Below are 12,507 nucleotides of genomic sequence, written 5' to 3' on the forward strand. Positions count from 1 at the left end.
AGCTAAAAATATAAAACTCTTCAAAGAAAACATGAGAGAAATCTTTGCGTCCTTGTTTTTAGGCAATGTTTTCTTAATATGACACCAAAAGTACAAACGACAAAAGAAAAATTGCTAAAGAGGACTTCATCAAAATTAAAAAATTTCTGTTGCAAAAGACATCAAGAAAATGAAAACCCAACTCCCAGAATGGGTAAAATATTTCCAAACCACATATCTTATAAGAGACTTGGACTTATATCCAGGATATATAAAGACCTTTTGCTCTCAACAATAAAAAGACAAATATTCTAATTTAAAAGTGGTCAAAGGATTTGAATAGACACTCTCCCCAAAGAAGATATACAAATTACCAACAAGTACATGAAATAATACTCAACATTATTAGTTATGACAGAAATGCAAACAAAACCACAATGAGATACCGCTTTATTTCCACTGGCATGTCTATAATCAGAAAAGCAGACAATAACAAGTGTTGAAGAGGGTGTGGAGAAATCGGATCCATGATCATGCACTGCTGTCAGGAACATAAAATAAAAGTCCAGCCTCTTTGGAAAACAGTTTGGCAGCTCCTCAAAATCTTGAGCATAGAATTACCATATGTGCAGCAATCCTACTCCTAAGAGAAATGGAAACATTTGTTAACACAAAATAGGATACTTAAGCAGGATATTTAAAATAAATATTTAATCGCTTCTCAGCTTTTTGGCTAAGATCAAGTGCACTAAATATTTGAAACTTATTTAAAGTAGCATTACTAATAATAGCCAAAACGTAGAAACCACCAAATTTCCATCAACTAGTGAGTGGATAAATAAAATGTGATATAGCCACACAATGGAGTATTAATTGGCAATAAAAAGGATTAAAGAACTGATACATGCTACAACAAGGATGAACATTGTAAACATCATGCTAAGTGAATTAATCATGTCACAAAAGATCACATATTGCATGATTCCATTTATATGAAATGTCCAGAATAGGCAATTATCTAAAGACATTGGGTTAGTGGTTTCCGTGGGCTGGGGGAAGGGGGGATAGGGATGGGTAAAGGGTTTCTACGTAGGGTGATGCAAATGTTCTAAAACTAGATAGTTGTGATGGTTGCATGACTCTGAATATTCTGAAAAAAACACTGATGTTTATTTACACTTTAATAAAGTTTACACACAACAAAGAATATTTTGATATGTAGAATTATATTTCAATAAAACCTTTTTTGCTAAATACAAGTCAAACATAAAATCCACTTTGCCTTGCAGCTCTGTTCTTATCAAGCCACATTAGACTAACTCCTCATGTCAGTACAATGTTATAACATCAAGCTAAATGTTCTCCCTGAAAAATCATTTGATCATTTAATTTGGGGGGATTTTACTTACTAGCAGCACAGGGTTTTTAGGCTTGTAGGAATTTATTTCCAGCTCTCTAAAAATGTCCATCCATTTTATATCACATTGTTTTGGGGGACCCGCTGTTTGTCAATAAGGTCCTTTTCATCCATAAATTACTCATATAGGCTATCCATTTCTAAAATATCCATTATTTTTAAATACTGCATATCATATTCACTGTCATCATAAGTTAAATCTTTCTCAGGGAAAATGGTTTTATTTTTTTTCATGTTTCAGATATTTATTAATCAGGGTAAACCCCAACACAATACACCAACATGATTTTGTTCATTTAAAGGGGAAATATTTCCTGGATAAGTGGAAAATTGTACATATGGCTTCTGGAAGACCTTCGTTCCAAGCAGCTTTATAGTGAAACATTTCGTTTAAAAGTCTGGACCTTCTTTCTTCGCCTTGCTGTAATCTACATTCACTGAGTAGAACTTGTACTGATCCCTGGGACCCAGTTTGTTCCAGGGTTCTGGGTTATTCTCCCTATCCCAACTGACATCTGGATTGAACAGCTCCAGGCACAGGACATACAGAGATGCTCCAGTACCTCCTGCCCCAATAATTACGAAGAGGGGGGATCAAGTTCTGATGCTTCTTGGTCTGACCAGTGATCTGATGTAACATGGTTTTGGCAGAGGCCTTCTGTCCAGGAGAAGAATAAATCAAATCTGCAAGGCCCAGCACTAAGTAATGCCTATCAGGAAAATGGTTTTAAAGCACAGGGATTATCTGAATTTGTGGAACTGAAGTTGGATTCCAAATAAATACAGTTTTAGTAACAAAACTGAGTAAGTTCTGTTTAACTTGATGATCTTTTCTGGTCACAGTGTTGCTGGGAGGGGCCAGGGGGGTGGTTCTGAAAGTCTTATTTCCAAAAGAAAATTTTTTTCTTCTGCGTGAATTGTCACAAAGTCACACATAACATTGAACAACTCAGGTGCAGTCAGTTTATCCTTTTCTCCACTCCTTATGGTCTCTTCAAGATCATCAGAATGATTTTGGAGAAATAGCATGTGAATTTCTTTTTAGTCTAATCCTTTTCTCCATTCATATTTTCAATGTATCTCCAAATTACAGAAAGGCATTCTTCTTTTTTTTAATTTAAAGATTTTTATTTATTCATTTGACAGAGAGAGAGCACAAGCAGGGGGAGCGGCAGGCAGAGGGAGAGGGAGAAGCAGGCTCCCTGCCAAGCAGAGAGCCCGGGGCTGGATTCCCAGATCCTGGGAACATGACCTGAGCCAAAGGCAGACGCTTAACCAGCTGAGCCATTCAGGTGCCCCAAAACACTCTTCTTCTATTACACTTTGAAAATATGATTTTACGTCTGGCCAATATTTTAATGTATTTTCTATGGCCAGCAACAGTGATGGCTATCTCATAGGTACATGCCTAAGAAAGCTATCTCCTTCTATTTTCATAGAGTCAAAAATCTCATTGAGAACACTGTTTGCTTTGAGGAAACTGAAAAATGATCAGAATTTTCATTATGAAAGTCTCAATGCCACAGGTAAGTAAATCACACCTCTTTGTACCAGGGTCGTGTGCAACTAGTACACCATATTTAACAGGTAAGATCTTCTTGTTTGGTAGGAAGTTTATAGACTGCGTTCAATTTACCAAAATTTACATTTGTACTATCTCCAAAAGTGCACCTAGGTGAATAAAATCTAGTTGGAATTTAGAGAAGGTATAAAATCTTTTGCTCTATCTTTTCTGTGGTTACATTTAAATCTTTACAGAAATAAGAAAAGCTAGTAGAATTTCCATTTTTCAAACCAAAATACCTAAGAACTAAGGGAACTGGGGTTTTTTAAATTTTTATTTAATTTTATTTTTTAACATAGTGGTATATTAGTTTCAGGTGTACAATATAGTGATTCAACACTTCCATACATCACCCAGTGCTCATCACCACAAGTGCACTCCTTAATCCCCTTCACATATTTTACCCACTCCCCCTCCCTCTCCCCTCTGGTTGCCATCAGTGTATTCTCTATAGTTAAGATTTTGTTTGTTTTTTTTTGGTCAGGATTTGAGGCATCACTTAATAACTGTAGAAAGCATGACTGTTTGGAAGATCTAACAGAATTGGTTCCACGCTATAAGAACCCTTTACACTTGTTATCAAATTTGTCAAAATTTCCCCTTTTGTTCATCCACAGGACATTTTAGTTATATCCTCTAGATCATAAAATATAATTTTACTTGCTTTCCTAGAGCTGTTGAGAGATCTGTAAGGTAATGCAATTTCCCTTGTTCGGTATATCCCAGCTAATTCAGCCGTCATTGTTTCTGACTGAGTATGGTGTCTTTTAATGGAATGCAAAAAAAAGATTGATTTAGAAAACCCTGTGTCATTCTGTAATTATGAGATTCAGTCTCTGTGTGTACTTTCATATCACCTTCTCCACCATGCTCTATTCCAAATTCTTTTCTGCATATTTTGCAGGATGTTCTGTTTTAGTGTTTACCTTCTTAGACCAGTTTTATATGTTCTTTGATCTGTCATTAAAATGGCAATCATTTAGTCTTCTTTTTTAGTGATGTCTTGGTCATGCTGCCTGTGGTATTTCAATTGTTCCCATTTTCATTATCTGAATTCTTAGAAAACAAGGTCACTATATTCACAATGTTAACAATTAAAATAGTACTATTTTGATTAAAAGCACAATGGTTAATCTACCAGCCAAGTGAAAGACCAATGTTCTCACTCACTATTACGATGCACACTTAAGCACTTGGAGTGCAGCAACACGAAATGATCCATTATCATGAAGCACAAAATACAATTTCTAACATCAGCAGCAGAGAAAAACTAGCCCCAGGGTCTATGGAAGATGGATGCTCGATGCCTCATCCATTGACACTAAAAACAATGTTCCTTTCATCCCCTAATCTTTTTGCCACCTTAAAGATTTTGTATTTCTGTCTTTTGCACACGTTGCCAAAAACATAACTTTTCCCATTCTGAGGAGGGATTTCCCAGCCAGTAAGGATTTCAGCGCTAACACAGAAATAATTTTCAGGAAAACTGCAATGGTCAGTCACCATTGCTCAGAGCCCAAGTGGAGAAAGGAGGAGGGCCTTCATGCAGGCAGCAGGCTGGCCTGGATTGTCAGAGCCCAGGAAATTTGAGGAGGGGGCCTTCATGGTGTGGGGGACAGCAGCAGTGGTCTGTTCAAGGTATAGGTGAGGAGGCCTTCAGGATAGGAGAAGGGATGGTGCCTGCAATGAGAAAGTATCTACTTCCGGGTGATTGTGATTGCATAAAGAAGGATTGGTCAGACAAGTAAAGGTATTAAGGAAAATGGGAGCCAGTTTCCTCACTGTTGGGAAGGGAGTTACAATTATGAAAATGGAGAAAAGTGGAGTGAACCCAGTAGTGTTGAATTGATATTGAAATTATGAGTGAGAACCAATAATTTCCAAGGTGTTTAAAGAGACTTGGAAAAAATGTACATGTAAAAAATGTGTGTGTGAGTGTGCGTGTGTGTTCCCTAGCTCTGTCCACTAAGAGAACCTGGAAGCAGCAACACTCCAATAGTAGTTGGGCCCACCTAGTGCTTATCTTGCTCTAAATACTTTCACTCACTAAAAGGAACCAGGGCTTCTTGAAAAAATGTTTAATTCCAGGTCTGGGACAGGGAAAACACAAAGTGACTCTGGGATATCTTGTGCCAGATAATAAGGAAGTGCTCAAAGAAGATTGAGAGGATATCCAAAGACACACACACACAAAATCAGCCTGAAGAGGAACAATTTTGAGCATCAAAACACGTAACGGTAGGCTATATTATAGCCAATTCAATTACACAAGAAAACATGAGTTCATGATATAAATACATTTAACAAATAAATTTAAATAAATAAATTGAATTAAATAAATTTAAATAAATAATTTAAATAAATTTAAAGCTTGATGAGGAACAGGATATTTGTGTAGCATCAGATTCTTATTGATTGCAGAGAGAGTATTTTTACAGTGAGCAAAGTTGGGAGACAACACTAATCGCATGATCGAAGTACAATATCTAACTAATTGAAAAATCCAAATTACTCCCTGCCCGCTGGGATGCAATGAGAAAAACTCAGCATCACTTCTATAATATCACTACATATAATCAGTAGCAAACATCAGATGTACCCAAATCAAGATGAAGGCTACAAAATAACTGGCCCACAGTCTTCAAAAATGTCAAGGTCCTTAAAGTCAAGGCAAATTGAGGAATTTTTTTAGACTATAGAGAACGAAAGAGACATGACAACTGTCTACAGTACAAGATTCTGTCCTGGATCCTTTTGCTACGGAGGATTTTATTAGGACAACAGGGTCTGAAGATTAGCTTGTGGTAAATATTATTAATGATAATTTCCTGATTTTGATGGTTATCTAGGAGAATATTCTTATCTGTAAGACATACACACTAAAGTATTTAGGAGCTTTGGAGCATAATGTTGGCAGGTTATTCTCATATAGTCTAGGTGGGGGGCAGGGGGATTCCTTGTTTTATACCCACAACTTTTCTGTAAGTGTGCAATTTTTTTCAACAACAACAGTAAAAACAAAGGGCATTTACTGTTTTCATCAGAAATGATAAAAAATAAATATGGGCTCACACTATAGATAAAGGCTGAAAGGAACCCCTTTCGGTTTTATAACATTGTTGCCATCGGTAACCTCCTCGAGTGCAGATTCAGCAGAAAGGAGAGGCAGTAAACAAGGGTGGGTTGAGGAATGATAGGGAGATTGGGAAGTAGAGACAGTGACTACATTCTTCCCTTTCAGAAGTCTGTTGCTTGTGAAAATGAGAAGAAAGAAGAGAGGGTGGAGCTTGGTGGAACTGATTTGTAGAGGATGTTTGGTATGTTTGTCTACTTATTGGAAGGAGAGACATAAGCCGGTTTATATTAATGATGCAAAAGGATGGCCTAGTAATGAAAATAGAGAATTCAAGTTTTAACAGTTCAGATGAAGTTGAGGAACGCTCAGCCTTTAGTTTTTCTGACTCTTCTGCATTGCCAGGACAATGAGCAAACACTCTCCATTCAGTATTTTCAAAGAGCTGGCTGTGAAGGATGCTCTCCTACAAAAGACCCTGCTTTAAATCTCTTCAAATAGGGGCACCCGGGTGCTCAGTCGGTTGAGCATCTGCCTCTTGACCTCAGCTCAGGTCATGATCTCATGGGTCATGAGTCTGACTCCTCACTCAGCGGGGAGTCCGCTTGAGATTCTCTTCCTCTCCCTGTGTCCCTCCCCCGACTTGTGTGTGCACACTCACATGCACTCTCTCTGTCTCTGTCTCTCTCTCTCAAATAAATAATAAATCTTTAAAAATAAATAAATAAATAAAAATATGTCTGTTCAAATAATGTGTAATTTAGACATTAGTACTGGTATTAATATATTAATATAAATTATATCAATATTAACACTTATATATTAATAAAGTGATATTATGTTAATAACGGATGGTATGTTGATATTGATATAATATTCACCTAAATGTATCTGGCCAAACATATACCAAACTACAGAAATGGATACCACCAGGGCTGTGGGGAAGTATAGAAGTTATATTTTTCCATGTTGTTTGAATTTGCCTACAACCAGGATTTACCACTTATGTAATTATAAGAAAAATAATATTTTTAAATGGGCGGTGGAAATCTGCTCTTAAATGTATTTGCAGAATTGCTGTAGAGAGACTTACTTATTCTGAAAATACCTCTGCAACTAATGGTGAGTTGGGGCGGAAAAAGGCAGATTAGAAATCATGTATAGCATCATCCCAAATGTTGCTGATCAGAAAGCTGTCACAAGGCTCAGAGACAGCAGTGACAGCACTGGGTGTTGTGTCACGTTTCACATCTAGAAAGGTCTATCTGGTGGGTTTAAGAAACCCCTGGTCCTCCCTCATCCCCTCTTAATAACTGTGAGGTTCAAGTTGCAGTTCCAGTTCTTGTCGCTAGATGGTGAAAGACCTCTACTTTCTAAATTTTCTCCGGCGTATCTTTTTAGCAAGGAGAGAAAATCAAAGCAAAAAACATTAGTTTAAGTAGACCTTATTTTGCAGAACAGTTTTAGATTCAAGGTAAAAATGAGCAGAAAGTACGGAGATTTCCCATATACCGCTTGCTCCCATACTCCCACTCTTCCCCCACTATCAACATCCTGCCTCAGAGTGCTACATTTGTTATATAATCAATGAACCTACACTGATACACCCATTATCAGGCAAAGTCCATAGTTTACATTGTCAAAGCAAAACAAAATTTTTAAAAATTAACTTTTACAAAGCAGGTTCTAAAACAAGAAGTATGAAATGAGCCTCCATCTCATACACTAGGAAAAGTTTGGAAGGATGTATGATCAATGTCGGAGGCTGATCATTCCAAAATCAATATTGCATTCATTTATCCTTCACTACTTATTTATGAGCAACCTCTATGTGCCAGACACTGGCAACCTGCATCAATACTCCATTTTCACACCTCTGCGTTCAGCCTCCAAGTTATCCATACAACTGCCTACTTGGTGTACCTGTCCTCTTAAACCAAGATTCTAGCACTGTTTCCATATCAAATAAGTTGACACAAACTGGACTCAGCCCTGGAAGGTGACTGTCTGTGGGGAAGGCAATGTGGTAGCAGAGGGTGAGAAAAATCAGTATCACAATCCCTGTAATGCCTCTTTCCAGGCTGTGGAGCCTTGAAAAGTATACCTGTCTTCTCTGAACTTAGGTAGAGCTCAAAAGTATCTACTCAATTACCTTCTCTGACTATGACTCACTTTGTTTCAGGACCCATTTTGTTTCTTTCTTTCTTTTTTTTTTTTTTTTGAAGACAGATTAGTAGGAGAGAAAAAAAACAGAAGTTTAATAGCATGATAACTCCTGTAATCATGGGCAGGACTGAGGAAAATTCAATAACTCATTTCAGGAGCCATTTTGAAAAAGAGACCCTGAGTTTGCTTTGAGTGACGTGTGTAACAGTCACAAAGCATGCTTGGACCAGTCCACCTTATATAACGTATGGGGTTCTGGGAGGTGGGGATACCCTGTACCATGTCCCCACAATATTTTAATTTTTAATTTTTTTTATTTTCATTTCTGTTATGGTTTTTCTTATTTCTATCACTTCCTTTTTAAAAAAGTTTTTATTCAAATTTCAGTTCGTTGGCATACAATGGTATTTTATGGCACCCTGCCTGCAAAGGCTGCATTTGTATCTGTTCTAAAACTCTAAAAACAGTCAAGATCTCTCCTTTTGGTTTATTAGCATAAGCCAAAATGCATATTCTTTGAGTTCCAGTCTGGCATATAAAGAGCTTGGAAGTTGTCGTTTTGGTTCTCACAACAAGAAAAGAGCTGAACAAACTGAAAATCAACAACTTTTCCTAGATCAAGCAGACAATTGAGGTCACAAGACAAACTGTTGCCCCCCAAAGTTTGGAGAAACATACAGACAGATACAGAGGATCAGAGCTCACCAGAGCAGAACACAGGAGAAAACCACTGCTAGAACCAGTACTGACAAAGGAAAGCACAAATTTTAATCGACAAATTGACGGAAGCTTAGCGTGGACGAGTCTGAGAATGAACAACCCAAGGAGTGCCCAAACTTAGGAAGGGCCCCCAAAACTTTCATGAGTTTACCTACAGATGATCTACCAAGTTCCCACAGTGAAGATGAGAGAAAAGTCTCCTCACACTTCTGGCAGGGGAAGAGAAAAGGAGCCACTTTGAAATGTATTCAGAGCACTCTATTCTTCTTAACAAATGCTCCCCTCAAGGGAAACTATTTTACCAGAGTCCGTTGTGGTTTTACTGGAACTTAACTGACCTGAGGGAAAGGAAATACCCAACTCCAGCACCCCTTAGTATTTGACATGCAGGCGGGAAATACCCTCTAGCCTTTCATGGGAAGGAAGGAAAATACTGAACTCCAGCCACCTCTGGCCTTCCCATCTCTCCTAACAGGCAAAAACTGAGAAGCCCTTGTGTAGGTCACAGCCCAGGATCACAGCCTCACTAAACTCTGACCAAATCAGAGAACTATAGAATGCTTAGCCTCACCCCACCTCTTACCACTACATCAATAAGGCTCTTGTATAATTATAGAGGACTACAACTGAAAGGACTGCATGTCTTAGATTTTATTTAAGAGAAGCCTCTAGGGAAGCCCAAGTACAACAGGGGAGACAAAAACAAAGATGTTTTTGGCAATTTCAGCCTCTGAAAACTATAGGAACAGCAAACAGTAAACACAGCCTATGCCTATCCAGATAAACATAAAACCTCTCACTGAAGGCTTATTTCCCACAGCTCCATTTATCCAGAACATCATATCTAGCTTTCGACAAAGTACAAGGCATAATAAAATATAGAAACGCAGTTTGAAAAGACTGAGCAAGCTTCAGAAGCAGACTCAGATTTAGCAGGGATGTTGGAATTATCATATTGGGAATTTAAAATAAGTATGATTAATATGTTAAGGACTCTAATGGAAAAAGTGGACAACATGCAAGACAGATGGGTAATGTAAACAGAGAGATTAAAAAACTCTAAGAAGGAATCGAAAGGAGATGATAGAATGGAACAGAGTAGAAAATCCAGAAGTGAACCCACAACTTTAAGGTCAATTAATCTTTGACAAAGCAGGAAAGAATATCTAATGGGAGGGGCATCTGGGTGGCTCAGTCGGTTAAGCATCTGTCTTCTGCTCAGATCATGATCCTGGCTGGGGTCCTGTGATGGAGCCCAGTGTCAGGCTCCTGCTCAGCAGAGTGCCTCCTTCTCCCTCTCCCTTTGCCCTTCCCCCAACTCACGCCCTCCCTCTTTCTCTCTCTCTCTCTCAAATAAATAAATAAAATCTTTTTTTAAAAAAGGAATATCCAGTGGGAAAGACAGGCTCTTCAACAAATGGTGTTGGGAAAACTAGACAGCAACATGCAAAAGAATGAAACTGGACCACTTTCTTACACCATATACAAAAATAAATTCAAAATGGATTAAAGACCTAAATGTGAGACCTGAAACCATTAAAATCCTAGAGGAGAACACAGGCAGTAACGTTTTGACATTGCCATAGCAACTTCTTTCTAGATTTGTCTCCTGAGGCAAGGGAAACAAAAGTAAAAATAAACTACCGGGACTACATCAAAATAAAAAAACTTCTGCACAATGTAGGAAACAATCAACAAAACTAAAAGGCAACCAATGAATGGGAGAAGATATTTGTAAATGATATATCTCATAAAGGATTAGTATCCAAAAGATATAAAGAACTTATATAACTCAATAACCAAAAAACAAATAACCTGATGAAAAAATGGGCAGAAGACACGAATAGATATTTTCCAAAGAAGACATCCAGATGACCAAAAGACACATGAAAATGTACTCAACATCATTCATCATCAGGGAAGTACAAATCAAAACTGCAATGAGATATCACCTCGCACCTGCCAGAATGGCTAGAAACAACACAGGAAACAAGTGTTGGTGAGGATGTAGAGAAAGGGGAACCCTCTTGCATTGTTAGTGGGAATGCAAAGTGGAGCAGCCACTCTGGAAAACACTATGGAGTTCCCTCAAAAAGTTAGAAATAGAACTACCTTGTGATCCAGCAATTGCACTACTGGGTATTTACCCAAAGGATACAAAAATACTAATTCTAAAGGGATACATGCACCTCGATGTTTATAACAGCATTATCTACAGTAGTCGAGCTATGGAAATGGATAAAGAAGATGTGGTATATTACTCAGCCATCAAAAAGAATGAGATCTTGCCATTTGTAATGACATGGATGGAGCTAGAGAACATTCTGCTAAGCAAAACAAGTCAGTCAGAGAAAGAAATATACCATATGATTTCACTCATATGTGGAATTTAAGAAGCAAAACAAACTAACAAAGGGAAAAGAGAGAGAGAGGGGCAAACCAAGAAACAGACTCTTAATTATAAAGAACAAACAGATGGTTACCAGAGGGGAGGTGGGTGGGGGGTGGGTGAAATAGGTGATGGGCACTGAGGAGTGCACTTGTGATGAGCACTGGGTGATGTATGGAAGTGTGGAATCACTATAGCGTACACCTGGAACTAAAATACCACTGTATGCCAACGAACTGAAATTTGAATAAAAACTTTTTTTAAAAGGAAGTGATAGAAATAAGAAAAACCGTAACAGAAATGAAGAGATTCTTTCTCTCCCTCTCCCTCTGCCCCTCTCCCCCCCTAAAAAAAGTGATGGATTAGAGAAAGATGCATCATGCCAACAATAGTCAAAAGAAAGCTAAAATAGCCATATTAATTTCAAACAAAGAGGACTTCAGAGCAAGGAAAATTATCAGGGATAAAAAGAGGTATTGCATGATGATAAAGGAGCCAATTACCCAGGGAGATTTGTCTTGTTTTTCATTTCCATGTGTGGAGTGGGGAAGGAGAGCCAGTACCAGAGTATAGGAGTCACTTGTATACTCTACTTTTATCTTATTTGTTCTTTTTTTAAAAGTTTTATTTATTTATTTGAGAGAGAGAGACAGAGAGAGCCCAAGCAGGGGATGGGGGTGGGGCAGAGGCAGAGGGAGAAGCAGACTCCCCACTGAGCAGGGATCCTGACTCAGAACTCCATCCCAGGACCCTGGGATCATGACCTGAGCCGAAGGCAGATGCCCAACAGACTGAGCCACCAGGCGCGCCTATCTTATTTCTTCTTGATGGAAATTGTACATATCTCTTTCTCTCTCTCCACACACACACTTCCAAGTGTTATGTGTCTAATCATGAAATGTCTGAGTCTTAGGATACGATAAGCTCTGTTTGAAATTATAAAATTGTGCCCCTAAACTTTTCTGTTTCTACCTTTTTAAATTGCCGCCAGCGGTAGATGAAAATTCTCATTTATACATCATACTCATAACAACAACAACAAAAAACCCAGAACTTTGTTTGGTATTTAGAGAATTCTAAAATAAGTCTTGCTAGTTGATGGCTGTGAAATAGTACTCTTTGTTATTTTCAACTCCATTTCCCTAATCACTGTTATAATGAACCATCTTTCCTGATATTTACTGCTCCTTATGCATTTA

The 12,507-nt window shown here is 38.0% G+C and overlaps 1 pseudogene; it reads right to left on the reverse strand.

Annotated features, from left to right (window-relative positions):
- Nucleotides 1-1,786: 1,786 nt before the first annotated feature.
- LOC113248118 (cytochrome c oxidase subunit NDUFA4-like) lies at nucleotides 1,787-2,036 on the reverse strand (annotated as a pseudogene).
- Between the last annotated feature and the right edge of the window lie 10,471 nt (nucleotides 2,037-12,507).

This window comes from Ursus arctos, chromosome X (assembly GCF_023065955.2).
Source record: "Ursus arctos isolate Adak ecotype North America chromosome X, UrsArc2.0, whole genome shotgun sequence".
In the NCBI taxonomy this organism is placed as follows: Eukaryota; Metazoa; Chordata; class Mammalia; order Carnivora; family Ursidae; genus Ursus; species Ursus arctos.